Here is a 23,368-nt window from a genome sequence, read left to right on the forward strand (position 1 = left end):
CACAGTTCAGTTGGTTGGAAATCGAATTAGAAACACAAAGGTCATGGGTTCGATTTCTGGGAAAACACATATAGCTTAAATGCTGTAAATCACTTGTAAATGTACACATTGTGGACATGTACTGTGCAATTACTTTACTTTTATTTTAAAAGATTTTTAACAGACAAATCACAACCAATTTTACCCTCTCATTACAGTCTATTCTGTATTTTCCATTCAGTTTCATTATGAATCGGTTGAATAGTAAAAGGTATATTCATATAACCACATGAGGCTCGTGGAAGCAGAGCGCATCAGTTTCAGTATGTGCTGGATATCAATCCTACCCCCTCCAGAACCCCCTGCTACGAGAGAGAGAGAGAGAGAGAGAGAGAGAGAGAGAGAGAGAGAGAGAGAGAGAGAGAGAGAGAGAGATCAACACAGTGTCTGCTGTGACAGAGACAGAAAGGATTTGGTCCGTCAGTCGCAAGGAAAGTTGGGCGCATATTTTAATGTGGAGTATTGAAATATTCAAGTTGTCAGGGTAAGTTTCACACGCCACTGATATGTCATATTTATATATTTTTGTGAGCCGTTTTCTTTATATTTTTATTGCTATATATTTTTGATTCGGATTTTCTTTGTTAAAGATTAAGGTGAAGCGCTTTATATAGATAAAAAAGCAGCGTTGATATTTATGAAACGCTGTTTTTGACGTTGAATATTGACGCGTCAATCGGATGATTTTTGAAAGTCGTTAATCGCGTCACTCTTCATAAATCGCTGTTCTTATCAAGATCTTCACAAGCACAGTGATTCATTCAGATCGATGGAGATGCTTACAATAGCTGTGAAGGAAGATTGGCTGTCTATGGACCTCAGGCAAGTTCAGTTGCATGACACCGGCTTTATTCTCAAGTATTAGCCAGAAATTTACCGTGGTAACCACAGTCCTGACCAAAATACCATAATAACAGTTATTCTTAAGGAAATAAATTGCCCAGGCATTTCATTCTCACAGCGTATTAGGTTGAATTGCTTGAACTTACTTAAAGTCCCCATGAAATCAAAATTTAGTTTTTTTAGTTTGAAAATGTATAATTTTGTACTGTGAAAGCTGTCATGCATAGCCGGAAGTGCATTGGGGTACTGAACCTGATGAGACTACCTGAAGGAGGTGGTCTGAGTTGGTTGCAATCGAACTGTGGGGCTGTTTGCGAGGATGTGAAAGCGCCTCAGACTGAGGTCCTCACACACTGGTCCAGGAAACAACCTACGCATGCATTTTAGACATTGATCATTAGTTTCCAATAGGACTGAAATGATAAATCGCGTGTCCCATTAAAAAGACTAAAATCGATTCTAAATCGCAAGGCTGCGATTCTGTGTTTCATGCGCAGTTTGTGCATGTACTACGGCGTTTTGGTCAGTAAGAAGTCCTTATCAATCTAAAATCATTTTAGTTGTTTATAACGTGCTTTTAAAAAAGACACATTTGTTAAGCAAAATCATTCATAATATTCTTTATTATCATGAAAATACATGAAACAAGAATGGCGATATAAATGAAGAGTTTGGTTCCAAAACGCGATAAACTGCTTTTTTTATGAGTTACCACCAAAATCAGTATTATATTATGTCAGTATTTAAAAGTAAATTCTTAATTTTATGCAAAATACAATATCTGCCGTTTTATTGTGTCATCTTTTCCCAAAACGCAATAAACGGCACTCCTCCTTTTCTGCAGAATGCAATAAATCCGAAGGCACGTTGAATACACGGAATCCTAGTTTTCCCTCATCTTGTACGACATGATCAACAAACAAACAAAATAATACTTTGATGGCATTGATAAACCTGTGGTGGTTATCTGTAATGGGAAAGAAACGTAAGCCATCAACATATAATACTTTACGTGAGAGGCACTCGGGAGAAGGAAAAATGTTGGTTGCTTGTTCTCACACGACAGCATTAAGCTTCTCTAATGCTAACACATGATCCCAGGGATCTAACGAAAAACTTTCCATTATTTTACTTGAAGCCAACGAAAATCGAGCAGAAGCGAAACATTTTACAGCTGATTGCTCTGACGTGATTGCTGATGACGTGAGATTACGCAACGGGGTTCGATAGAAACCAGAAAAATGCTGCGGGTCATTTTGCTGCACTCGGAACGCAGCAAAAGAGTCCAGTGTAAAAACGCTCTAATGGCGCTTTTCCATTGCATATTATGCCACGGTTTAGGTCGGGTCAGGTCGGATCAGCTCACATCACTTTGGCTTGATTAGCTTTTCCATCGAGTTTAGTAACACTTCGGAGTGGGAGGGATTATAGGCGTGTTGTTATATTTGCGCTGCCTGCTGTGACATCATGCAGTGAGAGCATTGTTGGAATGCTATACATCCCCATTCATTAATTTGTTTTTCAGTCCGCTACAAAATAAAATTATTGACCACCCGAAATAGATGTACATCGCATTTATCACTACCTCTGTCTCACATGACAGTTTCTGTACAAATACTGTACAAGTATTTGAAAACAGTAGGCGAAAAGTTTTCTATTCAAATGATGTACATAAGGAAAAGTTCTCTATTCAAATGAATATATGTACATGAGGAAAACCGTTGTTCCTTGTGGTTTAATTGTGCATGTTTAACATCTTCCAAGTTAATGGCTCTTTTGATGCCTGCACTCTAAAAAATATTGGGTTGTTTTTAACCCAGGGCTGGGTAACTATAGGACAGAACACATTTCTGGCCTGGGTTAAAAATGACCAAAATAGTGGGTTGTTTTAACCCAACTGCTGGGTTATTGTTAATCAACCATGTTGAAACAACCCAGCAGTTGGGTTAAAACAACCCATTATCTCGGTCATTTTAACCCAGAAATGTGTTCTGTCCTATAGTTACCCAGCCCGGGGAGAAAAACAACCCAATATTTTTAGAGTGTGAATTTTATTAATACTACTCAAATTCATACTATATGTTTAAACGGTCGATATTTTATCTAATTCAGTACGTGCTGTCACAGTATGCAATTTTTATGACATCATTCTGCACTTCAGCTTCTCATCAGATTTCAAGTTGTTATTTTATTCTTTTACCTTTTGTTCTTTGTTTTGTTTAATAAATTGTTATGTCATATTTTGATGTGATTTCTTGTCTTGGTCTTTAAATTATAATGTGACTGCCAATTGAAAAGACTCCATGCTCTGAGGTAAACTTACAGTAAACACTATTGGCTATTTTAAACGGAGGAGGGGCTACTCAGTACAGTATGTCCCACTCTAACTTCCTGTTTCTGTGGAAATTACATCAACCATCAAACTAAGCCACACATTTCAAGGAACTTCAGTGGGTATTTTGACTCTAAAAAATACTGGGTTATTTTTAACCCAGTGTTGCGTTTAAAATTGATATAATTTAACCTATGCTGTGTTGTTATAACCCAAAATCTATCTAAATAGATTCGGAAGATATGAAAGTGTTGCTGTTGTTAGTGGAAATGACTGTGGCGTGCTTTCATGTTTATCGTGGCCACTGCACTCTGGAGTGTCTACATGTCTGTGATGTATTAGTAATTGTTGGCACAGGAAGTGTGTATGGAATAGTTGGAGAGTCATTTCCTTAGAAAGACATAGTAGTCCAAGATCTTAACAGCTGCAGAATAAATAACTCTTTGATGAGTCAACATGACATCCATACCAACAACCTTTCTATATCAACAACAAGTGCTCTGACCCTCTGTCTTCCTATACACATATAGACTGAGCTCATGCCTACAGTACAATCCATGCCACACTTTCTGCAGAGTATCACAAGAGTATAAACTTCTGTGTGACAAACATACATGTAGACAATTTTTAAGATCCAAACTGTGTAAAACATTATTAGTACAGAAGATCTGTTTTCTGTGAAATTAGTCATATTTAGCAACTGATTTAAAGCTTATGTTTCTGTTCCACTTGTTACCCTTAGCCTAAAATTGCAATGGTGTGGAATGACAAAACGTTGATGATATTTGTTAATGTTTTTACATCATAATTCTGTCCAGCATGCTATTCCTTAATGTTCTCAACTCTGGCCCTCAAGATCCTCTTTCCTGCAGAGTTTAGCTCCAGTCCTGATCAAACACACCTGAGCAAGCTGATCAAGGTCAGGAATACCAGAAAAGGTGAGTTTGATCAGGGCTGGAGCTAAACTCTGCAGGAAAGTGGATCTCGAGGGCCAGAGTTGAGAAACTCTGCCTTAAGGTATGTCAGAAGAGTTCCTTTTATTAAGGTGATTTTTGTATGGAATTCCTATTGCTGTCAGCAGTGTTGGAAGTTAGCAGTGAGTGTCAGCAGGGTTCAGACTAGGGCTTAGGGCTTTTATTGACATTTCTTTTCTTTATGTCTTGTGAGTGTCACAAAGCTTTGCCTGACAGGTAGACAGAGACCCTTTGGCTTCTGACGTGTGTGTGTGTGTGTGTGTGTGTGTGTGTGTGTGTGTGTGTGTGTGTGTGTGTGTGTGTGTGTGTGTGTGTGTGTGTGTGTGTGTGTGTGTGTGTGTATTTAAGTTTCACTCACCTACAGTATGCTTGGTTACGGTTGTCTGGTTTTGGATTGGTAAAGTGACTAAAAGCAGATGTAAAAAAAGGGAAATTAGATAAAATTCTTTGATTTATGGCTCATTATATTATCTGCTTAATAGCATGATTATGTAAATGCTTTGCATCCTCTCTTTGTGCAATTTTATAGTAGCAAATCAGATATTATACAGCTTTGGATTTTTATTATTGTGATCTGTGCAAGAGAAAGATAGAGAGAGATCTTTTAAAACCAGGGCTTTGAACCAGATTTTTTCCCCAATTGGTTCGTTCCGAACAGAAACAGTATTCTAACGTTTCCTGTTTTTGGTTCAACCCTAAAATTGATGTTCCTGAACCGGTTAGAACAAAAAACAAAGTTCCTGAACCAGTTAATAGCGTTCCATGTCAGCTGTGGGACATACAAATAAGTAGGCTGATCATTAGGACATTAAACTTAAATTATTACATAATTTTCCTTAAAGGTGCAATTTGTAAGATATTTGCTGTAAAATGTCCAAAACCCACTAGGCCAGTGTTATATATTTTGTCCAGCTGATTACTATCAATATCTGTAATGTTTTCAAGTCCTTGTAAACCGTGAGAAAATTTCCATTCAAAACATTGACACGGGCAGTGCAGTCTCCTGTCAATGACGTTAATATCCATGTGACCCTTTGTCACCGCCTTTACGGACGTAAAAACCACATGACAACAGTGGTTGAGATCAAAAAAATAAAATGGTGGCCAAGGAAGCGACTGGAGCACAAATTTAGTGTAAATAAACGTATATTTTCACTTGTATATTTACGTATATTTAATTGCATTTCTAGCGAGAAATAAGTATTGTTGTTTTCAAATATGTGATTAGTTATCACAAAGGTGCTCTCTGTTTATATTTCAAACACGCTGCCTTTGAAGTGCGTCGGAAAGCCTTTCTCTGAGCTGCCTTCATGCCTCCGAAGTCATTTCCTCATGAGGCAGCGAGGCAACAAGTCACTGCCTTGAGTTTTCGGACGCAGACAGTGTCGTGGACAAATGCGGAACTATGCGATAGCGCCTGTCGGGCTACGCACTTGCTTATGGACTTATGGATATAAGTCTGTCACTGGTTCTGTCAGCAAAGACAGCTCCCGTAAGCGTACGGGCCAACCAAACGACCCAAGAAGAGTTTGGAACAAAACGAGAGTAAGAATGAGGATCAATTTGGTGTTGCATTATCTGGATAGAGAGAGCTTCACGACAACATTTAACCAGACAGAGATGCTGATCTTGCTTGTGTTTTACACGACGGGTGAGTTGTTTTGATTCGTAACCTTTCAAAAAACGTATGCTATTATATTGGTCACAACATTAGTGTGTAGACTGTAATCAGCGCGTCTTCCCGCGGACGATATGCACATCAAGAGGTATTGTACAGCAATCTAAATGGTAATTTTAAGACACTTCACAATAAGATTTGTACTGTCAATATATTATGTGAAAAATCTTTGTAGATTTTAAGTTGAAAACTTAATTCTGTGCTGTGTTAACCATCGAATTTGGACTAATACTGTAACATCTATGACTAACAATTTTGTTTTAAACATCACATATAAACTTACATAATGAAATAAACAATGTCATCAAACGCAACATTTATAAGACTTGATTACCTTATCCGTCAATGTGATTTCTCATTCGCGTCTGATTGATGGCCATCAGCGGTTGAGTTAAAGACTACAAACCCGTAATTCCACAATGTTTCAGAGCGTCATTAAACAACGTCATTGTTGTTGATTTGATCTGCCGCCATCTAGCGGCGCAGATAATACAAATTGCATCTTTAAGTCTCTATCTCTTGTTATCAAACATTAAAAAAGACACAGTAGCGAAACTCTCTCTCAAGTTTATACATCAAGAGTTCTGATCTTTGAAGGACATAGAGATAATCACGTTTGATTGGAGTTGGACCAGAAACATTCAACCGCATTTGCGTCTGTGCGTACAGAAAATTGCTCACTTTAGCGCCTTTTTACTGTTAAAATGTTTAAAATCAGTGCAAGTGTTAACATTTGCTAGCCGTGCAAATGATCAACTTTCACCCCATTTAAATGTGCGTATTAATCCGCAAATCACATGCGAGCCGAACCGTGGGTCGTGATCTGTATGGATCATGGATCAACTGTGATCTGTTAAGCCGAAAGTATACTAGGGACGTCCGCGTATGCGCGCCGTCCGCATGACGTCATTTTCGTCATCAAGAGGGTCCGCGGCCGGACAGTGCGCGTACAGTTCGCGTACAACAGCGCATGCGCGTGAAAATATTTAGACAGGGCACTCCACTATAAACAATTAATAATAAAGGAAATAGACAGCATTTGCACACACACTATCCTTTTTCTTCTTTAACTTTTACTTCTTCCAAGAACAGAAAGCTCTGGAGCATGTTTGTTTGATTCCTGTTCTTTGTTGTCTTGTTGTTTGTTCTTAACTGTGTTTGCAATGGTGGATCAGTTACTTTTCTTCACCTATTCTAATGTTTTAATGTACTGTAAATGTCACCAAATCAGTGCTGCCCTGACAGCCTGTTAGACTAATAATTTGAATAAGAAATCATTTGTATTGTGTATAGTGTCGAACGCGGCCATCTATGGCGTAATATTTGTGCCTCAATCCTGAGCGAGCAATTGTAAGTTTTGAGCACAGAGAACTATATTTTGCAAGCACATTACTGTAATGGTTTTGTTCTGTGTTTACTTGTGTTCTGTGTTTTTTTGTATTTTGGACTTTTATTTTGATACCCTGCTCTGTTCTGGCTTTTATTTTGAAATGCATCCTGCCATGTTTCAATTCATACTTCCTGTCTGTTTGTATAAAGCCACTTCCTGTACTCCAGTTCAAGGCTGATTATTACATCGCCATCCTGTCTGTATTTCTGAATCTGTTATCTGTAATTCTGTTTTTGTATCTGTTCCTGTTTTTGACCTGTGCCTGTTATTTTGGATTTTGCCTGTACTGCCGCCTGCCCTGACACATTGCCTGTATTTGGATTCTGATTTTGGATTTACCCTTTGGATTTGTTTGCTGGCCCTTTATGGGATTTTACAATAAACACCTTTTGCACATGGATTCACCTCTTCTCTGCTTTCATTAAAGCACCCGTTACAGAATAATCAGCCTAACCCGGAATCCAGCAAAGGTTTGTAACTTCCCACCAGCACCATGAAACCTGTTTATGCACTACTTGCACTCCGTCAGAACCACCGGCCCATTGAAGATTATGTAAGTGACTTTTTGGATTTATCTAATCGAGTACATTTTGATGAGGACACTCTGAAACCCATTTTTTACAATGCGTTGGATGAATGGTTGCGTCTATGTATGCCTCATGATATGTCTGCCTGGTCTCTGGAAAATTATATTGACTTTGCCCTGTTGTTGTGTGGCTCTCCCTTCACGGTGGGTGTTGCGGATAGCAAACCAGAGGCTATTCCCAACACGCCACGCCATGTCCTGCCTGTTATGCCCACACCTGTACCAGTTATGCCTGCTCTGTCCATGCCTGTTCCCAAAATGGCCGCCACCATGCTTGCTCCCAAAATGGCCGCCATCCTGCCTGTCCCTAAAATGGCCGCCACCCTGCCTGTTCCCAAAATGGCCGCCATCCTCCCTGTTTCTGCACCTGTACCTGTTTTTGAGAAAACCACCACCATTCCTGCACCTGTACTTCAGAGAGCCATCATCACCACCACACCTGCATTAATGAGAGCTATTGTACACCCTGCACCTTCCGTCAAGATGGCCGCCCTGCCTGAACTGACAACCCCAAAGGTATGTCTCATTGACTCAGTTATTTCAGAATTTGCCATAGCCCTTTGGTGCGTCTGGTCTGCCTTCTGCTCTGTTGTTCCCGAGGTTCCTCAAGACCCTGAACCTGAACCACTTGATTCATCTGATCTGCCCGACTCATCTGATCTGCTCGACTCATCTGATCTGCTCGACTCATCTGATCTGCCCGACTCATCTGATCTGCCCGTCTCATCTGATCTGCCCGTCTCATCTGATCTGCCCGTCTCATCTGATCTGCCCGTCTCATCTGATCTGCCCGTCTCATCTGATCTGCCCGTCTCATCTGATCTGCCCGTCTCATCTGATCTGCCCGTCTCATCTGATCTGCCCGTCTCATCTGATCTGCCCGTCTCATCTGATCTGCCCGTCTCATCTGATCTGCCCGTCTCATCTGATCTGCCCGTCTCATCTGATCTGCCCGTCTCATCTGATCTGCCCGTCTCATCTGATCTGCCCGTCTCATCTGATCTGCCCGTCTCATCTGATTCGTCTGTCCTGCCCGACTCATCTGATTCGTCTGTCCTGCCCGACTCATCTGATTCGTCTGTCCTGCCCGACTCATCTGATTCGTCTGTCCTGCCCGACTCATCTGATTCGTCTGTCCTGCCCGACTCATCTGATTCGTCTGTCCTGCCCGACTCATCTGATTCGTCTGTCCCGTCTGATTCATCTGATTCGTCTGACTCACCTGATTCACATGATTCGTCTGTCCTGCCTGATTCACCTGTCTTGTCTGATTCACCTGGTTCAACTGAATATTCTGATTCATCTGGTCCACCACCTGGGACATCGCCACCCTGGGCTTTGGGAGCTTTCCCAAGTTTTTTTTGGGGGGGGGTAGTACCCGGACACAGGGAGGAGGCAGAGGACACCAAGGCGGAGGCCGAAGTGTGCTCGGACCCTTCCTCTCCCTGTGTTCCAGGTCTATTCCTGCCCCATGATATAGCTCCAAGCCTGCCCCATGACCCAGGTCCTAGCCTGCCCCATGACCCAGGTCCTAGCCTGCCCCATGACCCAGGTCCTAGCCTGCCCCATGACCCAGGTCCTAGCCTGCCCCATGACCCAGGTCCTAGCCTGCCCCATGACCCAGGTCCTAGCCTGCCCCATGACCCAGGTCCTAGCCTGCCCCATGACCCAGGTCCTAGCCTGCCCCATGACCCAGGTCCTAGCCTGCCCCATGACCCAGGTCCTAGCCTGCCCCATGACCCAGGTCCGCATCTGCCCCATGACCCAGGCCCGCATCTGCCCCATGACCCAGGCCCGCATCTGCCCCATGACCCAGGCCCGCATCTGCCTCATGTTCCTAGACCATACTGGCCATATGACCCAGGACCTCTCCTGAACTGCCCTGCCTTCGCCAAGAGGTCCTGGCCCGCCCGCCCACCCTCTATTGGACTGTATGTTTTGTTTGTTGGGCTCCGGGAGTCGCCCTTTAGAGGGGGGGTTCTGTAATGGTTTTGTTCTGTGTTTACTTGTGTTCTGTGTATTTTTGTATTTTGGACTTTTATTTTGATACCCTGCTCTGTTCTGGCTTTTATTTTGAAATACATCCTGCCATGTTTCACTTCATACTTCCTGTCTGTTTGTATGAAGCCACTTCCTGTACTCCAGTTCAATGCTGATTATTACATCGCCATCCTGTCTGTATTCTGCCTGTATTTCTGAATCTGTTATCTGTAAATCTGTTTTTGTATCTGTTCCTGTTTTTGACCTGTGCCTGTTATTTTGGATTTTGCCTGTACTGCCGCCTGCCCTGACACATTGCCTGTATTTGGATTCTGATTTTGGATTTACCCTTTGGATTTGTTTGCTGGCCCTTTATGGGATTTTACAATTAAACACCTTTTGCACATGGATTCACCTTTTCTCCGCTTTCTTTAAAGCACACCCGTTACAATTACATTATATTTTGAACAGAAATTAACAATCGCAAAAAAAATTTTTGTTTGAGCAAATAAAAAACGATTCCGTGTTTAATAAATATATTTGCTTGTTTGCTATTATCCATATATTTACGTGCAGTAATAACCCGTGCTCTCTCACAAACCTCTCTCTCTCTCTCTCTCTCTCTCAACCTCTTCTGTGCGCGCTCAACTCGATGCACACGCTCGCTCAACTTACAACAGCGTTACGAGTGTGCCACAAAATCAACCAATCAGAAAATTAAAGGTAAATTTTGATTGGCTGTTGGTCTCCAACCAAATCGCTAGTATAACCATGTGGCCAGTTGCATAAACCTTTAAGACTAGTCTTAAAAGTTAGTCATGAATTTTTTTCTTCAAGACTGATCATAACTGTTTTAAGTATGTTCCATAGAAAGGTAGATTGGTCTAATTTAAATCCAAATAATAAGACTGATTAGCCCTAAATAATTGCTAGTTAGTCAGAATCATTCTTAAGACGCAGTCTTAAAGTCACGGCTATGTTTATGCAACTGGCCACAAAGCCTGTCCGGTAGAACTATCTACAGCATCCCGAAAGCTTACTGAAACAAATCTAAAAAAATAACTGACTACAGCACTAATGGATTAAAACACATTTTGGTAAGTTGTTTATTATTAACTTAAAAGTGCCTTGATAGTTTTGTGTATTATAATGCTGTTGTGTTGTTTAACTTACAATATTATATTGTGACTAAAGTTAGCTTAACTTATCCTTTTCAAAGCACAGCTGCAGACAATGTCATCAGAACAGCAACCCCTAAATGTCTCACCAAAGCCACATTTGAGTAGTTTGTAATATTTTGGTTATAGTTACTGTGTTTATTACCTTTATTTTGTTTGTCTGCATTCTTAGCGTGCAAACTACATTTCGTTGCTTACGTTAACTAATTTTTTTTTTTTTAAATGAATTACTATTTTAATTCTGCTAATAATGCAAAATGTTACTTAATGTAACTATTAACATATCTGTTCTTGCTCCTGTAATGGAATACATGTACTTTGTATGTTGATTGCAACTCTCATACATCCTCCCTAAGCCTCAAGAAGACCAATTTCAATTTAACATCTGAAATTTCTGGCAGCAATGTGCATTCAAGGTAACGTTATAAGTTTAAATAACGTTTAAATCATTATGAAGAACAAAGTTAAGCCTTTATTGTTCGCTTAGTTTGCTAAATAAAGTTATCCTGGGAGTTAGCCTACTGCTTTTTTATATAAATTAGTTAACGTAAGCAACGAAATGTAGTTTGCACGCTAAGAGCAGACAAACAAAATAAAGGTAATAATCACAGTAATTAACCAAAATATTACAAACTACTTACATGTGGCTGTGGTGGGACATTTAAGGGTTGCTGTTCTGATGGCATTGTCTGCAGCTGTGCTTTGAAAAGGATAAGTCAACCTAACTTTAGTCACAATATAATATTGTAAGTTAAACAACACAACAGCATTATAATACACAAAACTATCAAGGCACTTTTAAGTTAATAATAAAAAAAAAACTTACCAAAATGTGTTTTGATCCATTGGTGCTGTGGTCAGTTATTTTTTTTTATTTGTTTCGGTGAGCTTCCGGGATGCTGTAGATAGGTTGTACTAGCGATTTGGTTGGAGACCAGCAGCCAATCAAAATTTGCCTTTGGTTTTCTGATTGGTTGATTTTGTGGCGCACTTGTTGCGCTGTTTTGGGTTGGGCGAGCGTGTGCATCGAGTTGGGCGCGCGCAGAGGAGGTTGAGAGAGAGAGAGAGAGAGAGAGAGAGAGAGAGAGAGAGAGAGAGAGAGAGGTTTGTGATGAAGCACGGATTATTTCTGCACGTAAATATATGGATAATAGCAAACAAGCATATACATTTATTGAGCACGGAATCGTTTTTTATTTGCTCAAACGAATTTGTTAATTTCTGTTCAAAATATAATGTAATGTTCTTGCAAAATATAGTTCTCTGTGCTCAAAACTTAAAATTGTTCGCTCAGGATTGAGGCACAAATATTACACCATAGCCATCCGCGTGTAGCCGCGGGGAGTATACTTGAAAAGCTGCGCTGATGCGTGCGCGCGAGCCGGACGCGGACGCGGAAAAAAGGTATACCCCGGCCTTTACACCACTAATTGGTAAAAAAAACATCTTGAGATATTTGGTAGCCAACAATATTTCCCTCTTATGATTGAGCATTAGAGACATGGGCTTGAGTTGCTACTTGCTGGTGGCAAGATTCTGATTTCTTCAATGAGTCAACGATGACCGGAACTGAAATTCACCAAGTCATATTGCACAGAAATCTTGTTAAAAAACGAAAAAAAAAAATAACGGTAATAACCAATTACTATTATTTTAAATAAACAATTCTGTTCTGGAACATATATTTTTTGAATGTTTCTGATTTGGATTTTTGTTCCTTGCAAAACATCAAAAGTTTCTGGTTTTTGTTCCGTGAACCAGTTCAAAGCCTTGTTTAACTCTTTCGCCGCCATTGACGAGATATCTCGTCAATCAAGAGAAAACACTTCCCTGCCAATGACGAGTATTTCCGGCTTTCCGCAATACCGCTATTTTTCACTAGGTGGTTGTGGCCCTTCCGCAACTTTTTAAACCCGGAAGTATTGCCCTATGGCAAGCGGCTGCGTGTCTGTTTTAAAGATCGCTCTGAATGGGATCTCTATGAAAAGTCCGTCACAAAAATGGAATTATCTCAGCTTTTTGCTCAAAATGTGGTGTTTTTGCAGAAACCTACCCATATTCAAAAGCTGATTACAAAAGAACTACTGAAAGTAGGATTCAACTTTTTTTTGTTGTTGTTGTTTGAAAGCAGAGGGTCTGTTCTTTCATTTGGTATATTGTATGTTTATATATTTAAATAAAAACATTTTCTGGAAGGCATTAAACTTTTGTAAAAACCATGAAAAACGCTGGTGCTGGCTGGCAACTTTTCTTAAAAACGCTGGCGGCGAAAGAGTTAAAACTGACAGTAGCTAAACTCAAGGAATCAACTCTTGCATATTCTGAAACATGTGTTTTTACACGTTCTTTCTTGTGTACTGATTTTTAGAATCAGTAAGGGCTTTATTCCCAAGTGTGCTTGCATGGACATGAACTCATGCTTATGTTTGTATTAACCTCCATGTTGTGTTTCAAACAGTGTAGCCTACAAGCAGAAGACCATGAGTGACATTGCAGTTCATTTAAGTTCATACATATTTCCTCTAAAAACAAACACTGCTTTAATTTAATGGCCTATCACAACTAGGGCTGCCACAACTAATTGATAAAATCAACAATAATCGATTATGAAATAAGTTGTCAATGAATTTCATTATCATTTAGTTGGTCGGTGATGGAACATGCTCCCACACCACTATCAGACAGATTATTCAGCTAATAATGAAAAATGTTAGGTCTCTTCAAGGTCTTAAGAGAAAGAAAAGTTTATTAATCTGTGGATGAATTTACTCACCAGCACATCCCTGAAGACTCAGGCTTTGTCCACACGAAGCCGGTGCATTCCCTATCCGATAATTTTTTCCCTTGTTCTAAAAAAATAATAAATAGTTAAAGTAAACACGAAACCACTGAAACCGACTGAAAGCGGTGTAGTATATATGCCGGACCAGTATGGGGCGCTGTAATTCTGCCACAGGTATACACTATACACGGAGAAGAAGACTTTGAGCATGCGCATAACCGATCTTGTCCATTATCACTTGTTGCTCACCACAATTGCATAGAAGCAATAGATTTTGCTGTAATAAAGCTAGTAGGCTTTAGTAGCTTCTGTAGCACGAACACAATCACGTAGTCCGCCGTTATTGTTGTTGCTGTTACGTGTGACGCTTCCGACACGTGATGTGATGACGTTTTCGCTTCTCAAAATATACTGATTGGCTGTACACACGAAACCGCAAGGGTGTAGATTTCAGATTTATCCACTTTAGGACCCGGTTTCAAAAAATAGCGGTTTCACTCTCTCAAAACGCCGGATCCGTGTTGACGAAACGGCAATACGATAACAAATTTATACGTATACAGTGATATGCGTCTCCGTGTGGACAGCCCCTAAATTGTGCGGTTTCCCAGACAGGGTTTAGGTTAACTCAGGACTAGGACTTATTAATATTAGGTAATTTAAGAAGTTTTTACAAACATACCTTACAATAAACAATGTGAACGAAAAATGTTACAATTAAACAGAACATGGTGTTTTTAAATTAAAGCAGCTCAAACATGCATATTAGTCCGGGACTAGGATAAGCCCTGTCCGGGAAACCGCCCAAATATGTTTTGTTTATTTATATTTTGACATTTTAAATATTTTACTATTTAAAAGCTGCACACATTTCTTTTATTTAAGACTTTTTAATATCAAAATCAAAAAAGGTTATATTAGTAAAACTCTGTAGCAGTGTGTGGCTTTTGCACTTTTAAAAGTACACTTCTAGACGGGAATACCCCAATTTACTACCTTATTTAGCTATAATAAGTAAAACATCTAAAAGAGTAAATATTTAGGTTTTTATATGATTAATCTGAAAAATAATCGTCCGATTAATTATGAAAATATTAGTATTAGCTCTAATCACAACACAGCATAAGCAGATGCAAAACCCTCTTGTATTTTTTATCAGGCTCTTATGTTTAGGTTGAGTAATTTCAGTTTAATGGCTATGAAAAGGAATTGAAATGCCTTATTTTCACAAATGTCACTTTAGACATTTAACTGGTATTGAACAAATTTAAGCATCTTTTACTGCTTGCAAACTTTAAAAAAATGCATCTCTTTGGTCAAGCCATAGTTGCAAAATCACTAAAGACGCAACTAGAAACATTGCAAATGATGAAAGTCAAAATTCAAAAGGTGAAAAGTTTCAATTTAATCCATGGTCGTTTCACGTTCATCCTCTGTGCACTTTGAGGACTTTGCTAAAAATCGACGGGGCATTTAATGGATTCAACAAACCAGTATTTCTGAAATTGAAGCGAATGTATTAGATATTAGTTAGATATTAGTTAATTATTATCTCACATATAACCTGCTCCGTACCTCACTCCTGTGACAATAATAGACCTAATATGTAGCATAGTGTGATGTAATGCTATTTCTGTAATTTACAGTAATTCCAATTTTGGGCACTGGAAGGGGGCACTTGAAAAAAACAAAAAGAAAACACTTATATTATAATCTTTATTTTTTTGTTTTAATCGATCTACCTTCAGCTATTTATTTGGTAGTCATTGTAAATATTAAATCATGCACATTTGTTTGTATTAACCTTCATGTTGTGTTTCAAACAGTGTACCCTACAAGTCCAGAAGACCATGAGTGTCATTGTAGAGTAATTTGTAAGCAGCATTAGCTTGCCTGAGTGGTTTTTGAGAGTCTTAATGGTGTCAGAGTGGTATTTGTCCTTGTGTTAAGCAGGCTGAAAGAGCCAAATAGGGAGACGCCTCACCCTCCTTCAGTGATCCATATTGGGTTGTGTTAATGGCTCGTTAAGTTCAATCATAACATATTTCTGGGAACTCTAAAGTGACTTTGTGACTTTTACGGCAAGGGACTCACCATACGCTTACAATACACTATTTCCTGTTTATTTTTGCGCTAAAACAAAATTTTTAAGTTTTCATGGATTCTTTCCAGAGAGAAACAATGCATGAGTACTTTGGAAAGTTAGTGGGAATTACTTGATGGCCCATTCGACTAGTGTATTTCATAAGGGTGTCACGATTTCGATTTTAAATTGAAACCGATCAAAATTAAGTCACAACTTCGAACTTTGAATTAAAAAAAGGGATCGTCGATGCTGCCCCATGTCACGTCCGGTCGGCTTGCCAAGCGAGGGAAAAACCTCTCAAAGATGCCTTTAAAAACATCAGTCCAGCGGAACGCGATCATATTTTAAACACGAGGGATGTATTGCTACAACTCCTTGAAATGCATATCATAAACAGGATTACTAGTGATCTGACTTTGGACAGAGCGCAGCTCTCTGCACGTGCGCGAGAGTGAGGGAGGCGCAAAGATGCAGCGGGTTATATCTTAAACAAAGGGATAGTTTTCCTTAGCTCGTATGAAACGCATAAAACTGAACAAATACGTAAGGATTAGTACTTTAGTTTATTTAGACTTCGGACAGATGCGAGAGCACGTGCACGTGAGACTGAAAGAAGCGCAGCTGCTTATGATGCTGGATTTATTTCAGATGCTTGGAGTACAAGATGCCCACATAAAGTCCATGTGCGTGCAAGAAGGAATCCTCTCTCTAAAAGCTCTCACGTTAAGTGAAGCCCACAAACCCCCATGCGAGTTGTGCAATGTGCAGGTTAATGTTAAACTATAGTTATAATAATAAATAATGGCATATCATTTTTGTCTTTCAAAAAAAATGTAAAAATCGAGAATCTAATTGAATCGTGACCTTAGACTCGAAAATGTAATCGAATCGAGGATTTGGAGAATCGTGACACCCCTAGTGATTCATTTTGCAGGCACCTTGAGAATTTCACTGTTTTACGTTTTGATAATACCAACATGCGCATGCAAATAATCTTATGCTGCGTTTATACAAGCCGCGGTAGAGGCGGCAAGCGCGAGTGATTTACATGTTAAGTCAATGCAAAGACGCGATTAGGCATCCTGCGGCGAGGTACATGCGGTAAGTGCGGCGCAAATTGAGAGTTGCCGCAGGAAATGCGCAAGTTGAACAATCTGAACTTCTGCGGATTTCCGCGCCGTGTTTACCAATAGGGACCTTGCTGTAGTAGTGACGTGATTACAGGAAGCGAGCGGAGTCGCAGAAGCCCCTCCCATGACGCGAATTTCTGCGTGAATATCTCAAATGACTAGAATTTCATGTGCGGCTTTCACGCGCGAATGAAGCGAGTAAACTCAAATGTTCAAGTGTCCAACTACGCACGAATAGCTCGTTTTTGCCGCCTCTGGTGGGAATGCACCATTACAGTTTATTCCTGACAGAATGTTTTTATGTAATATGGGTACATACTATAGAGTGAATAAATGTAGTTAGATGTATGCTTTATATTTTAGGTAAATAAATACTTGGCTGCTGGCAATGTATCGCACAACTACAAATAAAGATCGGACTTATAATTTAAATTTACTGGGGCAGAGTTTTACACCCAGTCATGTTCCTTTGGACCAGACACATAAATATTGTGAACCGTACCAGTGGTGCCTGATCCATAGGGTGCATGAGTTTACTGCTCTCGCTCTCTCTCGCTCGCTACTGGTCATCTGTGCCAGGAGCTTTGGTCTGCTGCCCTCTTTAATGATGCATGGAACATTTGCCAGCCACTATCCCAAGATAGGAAGGGGACGATGACATTTTCTGGTTAAAAAGGCTTCATTGTTGCAGTTTAGAATAGCATGGCCTACTGAGGAAGGGTACATAGTGTGCTGTCTAATCTGAGTTTGTTTTCTAAAATTGCAGAAGCACACAAAGAGTTCAGATGCAAAACCCTCATCTTGTTGTAAATATTTTTTTATCAGGCTCTTATGTTTAGGTTCAATAATTCACTTTAATGGCAATGAAAATAAATTGCATGCAAACTTTTTTTGTTTGCATATTTAATGAACATGTAACACGTGCTAAGAGCATTTGGTTAATATCATTATCTCATTTTTGACTGAGGTGGCATTTAGCAGCTTTTGCATCTGATCTCTTCACACACAATCTGCTCTTTACCTCACTCCTGTGACAATTCATCCGGCACCCCTTCTCCACCCCAACCCCGTAACGCAATGAGACAGAACTCTTTGGTTTATTTATAGTTCACAGTTTTCACTGGCACAGAGAAATACACGGAGTCTCTATTCCCTCTATGTTCAGTTTTATACTTCTCTTTTTGCATCATAAGTCTCCTTCAGCAGATTTAATTAAAGGGTTGAGTCCCACGTATAGTTTATTTATGAGATCAATTCAAGTTGCTGTTATCTTTCAGTTCAGAATCAGTGTGACCTGACATTTTTTGTGCACCTCTGACATTGGCTACATATTATCCTTGTGAGTTGTGCATTGGGGTGGCAACAAATAAGAGGCTATTGATTAACTGGCAACAGGAACTTGAATGTATTGTTGTATTGTGTCCGCCTCTGGGACATAAATGCTGTTGAAGAGCTTGTCCTAAGTTGCCCATCAAGAACATAATAGTGTTTCGAGAAAGCATTATCAGGAAGCACATAATGGTTAAACGCATTATTATGTTGCTGTTAATGAATTTTAAATTATGCTGTGGAAAATTTGTCAGTGGATAAACAAACCAGTTACACCATGGCTACGTTCACACAGCAGCAAAACATTTCCAATTTAGTGTGCTAAATATGGTTCAGTTCATTTTGATTATGAATGAGAATGCCACCCACATTCTATCATTGAAGTGAATCCCTTAAAGAGCACATATTATGCAAAATCAACAGAAAAGTGTGTTGACAGTGTGTGAACATGATGAAAAAAATCCACCCTTGCCTTCTTTATTTAATCCCCATTAAACCAAACCAGTCTTATTAGACATGCTGCTTTGATTTTCTTGTTAATGTGACATCACACAAACAAAGCCCCACCCAACTCACTGACTGACTGGTTAATTTTACCCCAAAGCTTTTCTAAACGTGTTTGTTTGCACTAGGGCTGAAACGATTAGTCGTTGCAGTTGACAAATATCTTTGTTGTCGAGTAGACATTTGATTTCATTTAACATAATGTAAGGGCTTGCAATGTCATGATTTGACATTAGTGCTAATTAGCTGTGCTAGCGTATAATGCAACCCTTACAAATTTGCGACAGAAGAAGATGAAAACAGCGTGAATTATGGTGCAAACCAGTGCAGAGCGAAAGTTTCACAAAACTTCAAACCAAGAATGCTGTCGTGTGTAATAAATAAAAGACTTTCACTGGAGCACAACGTGCACGTTGGAGCACTTAAAGAGGAAATATCCTGGCGCAAAAGGAGCTGAGTGGTAAGTGTTCTCCAGCTGGAGATATGTTAACTAACTTAGAGGTAAATCTTTATTAGATAAATGAGAATGCAGTACTAATATTGTAGTAATAATATAAACAGTAATAATATAATGGGTATACTTTGTAATAAGGGTCCATGAATCATAATTAACTCACTTTTACTTCAGCCTGAACTAATGCTGAGTTAAGGCATGTACTAATTATAAACTAATGAAGATGAGTCATCATTAAGTACAACGTGACATGTTTTTTAGATGTTAGATAATGTATTAAAGGTGCAGTGTGTAATTTTTGAAGGATCTCTTGGCAGAAATGCAAAATAATATACAAAACTACATTATCAGTGGTGTATAAACACCTTTCATAATGAACCTGTGTTTATTACCTTAGAATGAGATGTTTTATCTACATATACCGAGGGTCCCCTTACATGGAAGTCGCCATTTTGTGCTGCCATGTTTCTACAGAAACCCTTAGGGACTAATGTTTTTTTACTAAATTGTCTCAAATTAAATGTTTGTCCGGTGGTAGTCTCAGCCTCAGACATCACGCCCACAAACTGTTGGCTGAACGTCTGATGTTTTTCGTACAATTTTTCTGGAAACCCTGTGGGAATGTCGAAGTCATCTTTTTATTGGTTGAAATAAACCGGATTTCCAGGAGTGTCGCGATTAGTTTCGGTCCCTGGAAAACAAAGCTCTGACGTTCCATTGAGGAAGAGAATCAGTCGTGTTCACGTGGATAATAATGACCAGTTATCTTGATCAGCTAAACATTGGATTCTCAAAAATATGCAAAGTTCGCAGCATAGACTCTCTAAAAGACGTCCAAAAGACGGAGTTTTGCTTGAGGCAGTTAGTGGAGTCAAAAAGTTCAGTTCTCCTGAATTGCTTGTATGTGTTAAAAAGTGGAGAGATAGGCTATGCTTCAAACAGACATTTAACAGGAGCGTCTCATTGGTGTGGCTGTTGATGAAGTGCACTACGTTGTAGTATTGAAGGTCTGGCTATGCGAGACTAGTCCGGTGGTAACTACCGTAGCTTCTCTATGTGATTAAAAAACGAGGGCTACGCAGTGGACTGAGCCATTGGTTGCAATTCACCAGCATCTCACCACTAGATGCCGCTAAAATTTACACACTGCACCTTTAATAAACAATGAATTCATTTGTTGAGTCATGTTGTAGTTACTGATGACTCTTCATTTCAGTTTATGATTAGTACATGCCTTAATTTAGATCAGTTCATTCTTCTATCAAAAAACAAAACAAAACACTAACTCTCTTAACAGGTATTGTTTCGGATTTGTGAAAACTTGGTTTAAACACCTCTTGTATTACTGCCTCCTTATGACAAATCGCTTGATTGTCCTCATCTTTGTAAGTCGCTTTGGATAAAAGCCTCTGCTAATTGCCTAAATGTAAATGTAAATTATGGTTCATGGACCCTCATTATAAAGTATTACCCATATAATTACAGTAATGTGATGATTTATTTTTCATAGAATAAAGCCTGATCGAGCTTAGGAGTCAGGATAGTGATGATAAATATTATACTAAAACATTTAGGTCTCAGTCTGTTTTAGAAAAGAAGCTCTTAATACTGCTGACAAGAGATGTTTGTGTTAAGAAAAATTTGTCTGTAATGCTGCTTAGTTTTTGTTTTTTTTTTATTGAAAGAGAACAGAATATTTAAACAATGCTAGGGCATTTGTGTGTAATTTGAGTTGCACAGAAATCTGAAAACGGAATGACCTGCTCAAATTTCATTAAAACAACTACTTCAAATGTGTAAGGGATTTTTAAAAAATGTATTAGGTAGAATATGTATAACTTAGGGCTCTATCATACAACCGGCGCAATGCGCGACGCAAGTGTCTTTTGCTAGTTTCAACTCGGCGCAATTATAATTTTCACGTTTAGCGCCACGTTGTTTAAATAGCAAATGCATTTGCGCCCAATTTTGCGCCCATGGGCGTTCTGGTCTGAAAACCTACGGTGGCCCTGAAGTGCAAACCACAACAACAAATTAAAAAACACCACAACAAATAAAAAACAACAACAAATTAAAAAACCACTACAGCAAATTAAAAACCACTACAGCAAATTTAAAAACACTACAACAAAATAAAAAACAAATACAAAATAAAAATAAAAAACACAACAGCAAGTTAAAAGAACACTACAACAAATTAAAAAACACTACAACAAATTAAAAACACAACTACAAATAAAAAAACACTACAACAAAATAAAAAAAAACATAACAAAATAAAAAACACAACAGCAAGTTAAAAAACACAACAACAAATTAAAAACACTACAACAAAATAAAAAACAACTACAAAATAAAAAACACTACAACAAATTAAAAAACACAAGTACAAATTAAAAAACACAACTTCAAATTAAACACAACTACAAATTAAAAAACACAACTACAAATTAAAAAACACAACTACAAATAAAAACACAACTACATTAACATACCAGAAGAGGTAGCTACCAGTGGGCCATAGACATTATATACGTAGACACCTCTTAGGGGCCAGTCACACCAAAAGCATTTATGGCAGTTGCAGGCGCCTTTTTTGAATGATATTCTATGGACAGGGCGCGTTTGCGCGCTGTTTATGCGCGGCGAGCGCCTTGCGGTTTTCTGCCGCCTGCCGCGCACGCGTTTTTGAAGGAGCGCTGAGAGCGGAGAAGCGCCTTACGTCATTCGCGTCTTCCATTGTCCAATTGAATGAGGGGAGAGGCGGGCCTTACGTTGTGGTGAGGGAAGTTTACAGTTGCTTTGAAGAACCGGACTCCACTCGCTCACTCTCTCCTGCGTGTTTGTGCACCTCTCACCCTCAAACAAGGTCAGAGCAAGCACCCTCTTTTTAAAGTTTCTGCTAATATGACAGTTAACAGCAAAAGAGCGCTCACGCTTCAATATTTGATTGACAAGACAGCTGACTCGTTGGTTGCTTAGCAATATGAAAATCCGCGCCGCACTGCTCTTTTTAAAAAAAGGCAGTGCGTCGCGCCTTGCGTTTGCAAGCGTTTAAAGCGCTTTTGGTGTGACTGCGCCCTTAGAGTGAGCTGCCTATTGGAGCTGACGTATCGCGTGGCCGCCATCTTGGATGGGTCTCCAGTGTGCTCCCTTGCATTCATTTCTAATGAGGAACGATCACAACTCCCCCAATCTTTACCGGATTTTCACACGGTTTGAGTTGTTATAAGCGGCAGAGATTTAGTTATGATACAGGACGCTGTCACACATTGAAAAATACTGCTTTCATGCTAAAATTCTTTGCTCCTTAAGTATAGCATATTGACAGAGGCAGACACAACTTAAGTATTTTACTGTCTACATAAAAGTACATTTTCAAGTATCTGTATTTTATCAGTGTTTTTCTTTGGAAAACTTATATTCCAAAGCATATTATCATAATTTTTACTCCACTACATTTCATAAATTCATAAAGTTTTTGGTTTATATTTAATATTTAAGAACATTATACATCTACTTTTTTACTTTTACTTAAGTAAAAAGTAGTTTAGTAATTAAATTAGGGGAGTTATGATTATTCCTCATTAGAAATGAATGCAAGGAGACCCATCCAAGATGGCGCATAAACCATTTTTCCCGTTGTTAAATTAGCAAAGTGGAATCGGACACTCCGAACACCCGTTTAGACCGTGCACCATGCGCTTTAGACAATTCCCTTAGATCGTTAAAATAGGGCCCTTAAAGCGTAACTAAACCCCTGGTCAGAGCCTGACTCCACCCACTGGCAATATTTGAAAAATGCAAGAAAAGTGGGCAGATCCCAACGGAGATAGAGGGGATGAACTAAGCTCGTACCAAGTGTGTGGTGAGATCATAACAAGGGCGTGGTGAGCTTGAACCTGCTTACGTCACGAGTTCTTTTTTGGACCCAACATCCAATAGAAAATTCAACTGCAGTAGCCACCGTTCAACCTGAGGGCAGCACTCGGACGTTTTTACACAATATATTATAGTATTGAAACACTTTATATCCAAATGTCAAAAAACTTACTAAAATCAATGAACAGCACTAATAAAGCA

At 39.3% G+C, this 23,368-nt stretch overlaps 1 protein-coding gene across 1 annotated transcript in view; it reads left to right on the plus strand.

Annotated features, from left to right (window-relative positions):
- The first annotated feature begins 378 nt into the window (after window positions 1–378).
- Window positions 379–23,368, plus strand: part of chst15 (carbohydrate (N-acetylgalactosamine 4-sulfate 6-O) sulfotransferase 15) — a 45,696-nt gene continuing 22,706 nt past the window's right edge. Inside the window, exon 1 of the mRNA XM_073869350.1 lies at window positions 379–523. The gene's annotated coding sequence lies outside the window, so the exon portion shown is untranslated. The remainder of the gene's footprint in view (window positions 524–23,368) is intronic.

The sequence above is a fragment of the Misgurnus anguillicaudatus genome, chromosome 7 (assembly GCF_027580225.2).
Source record: "Misgurnus anguillicaudatus chromosome 7, ASM2758022v2, whole genome shotgun sequence".
NCBI classification, from domain to species: Eukaryota; Metazoa; Chordata; class Actinopteri; order Cypriniformes; family Cobitidae; genus Misgurnus; species Misgurnus anguillicaudatus.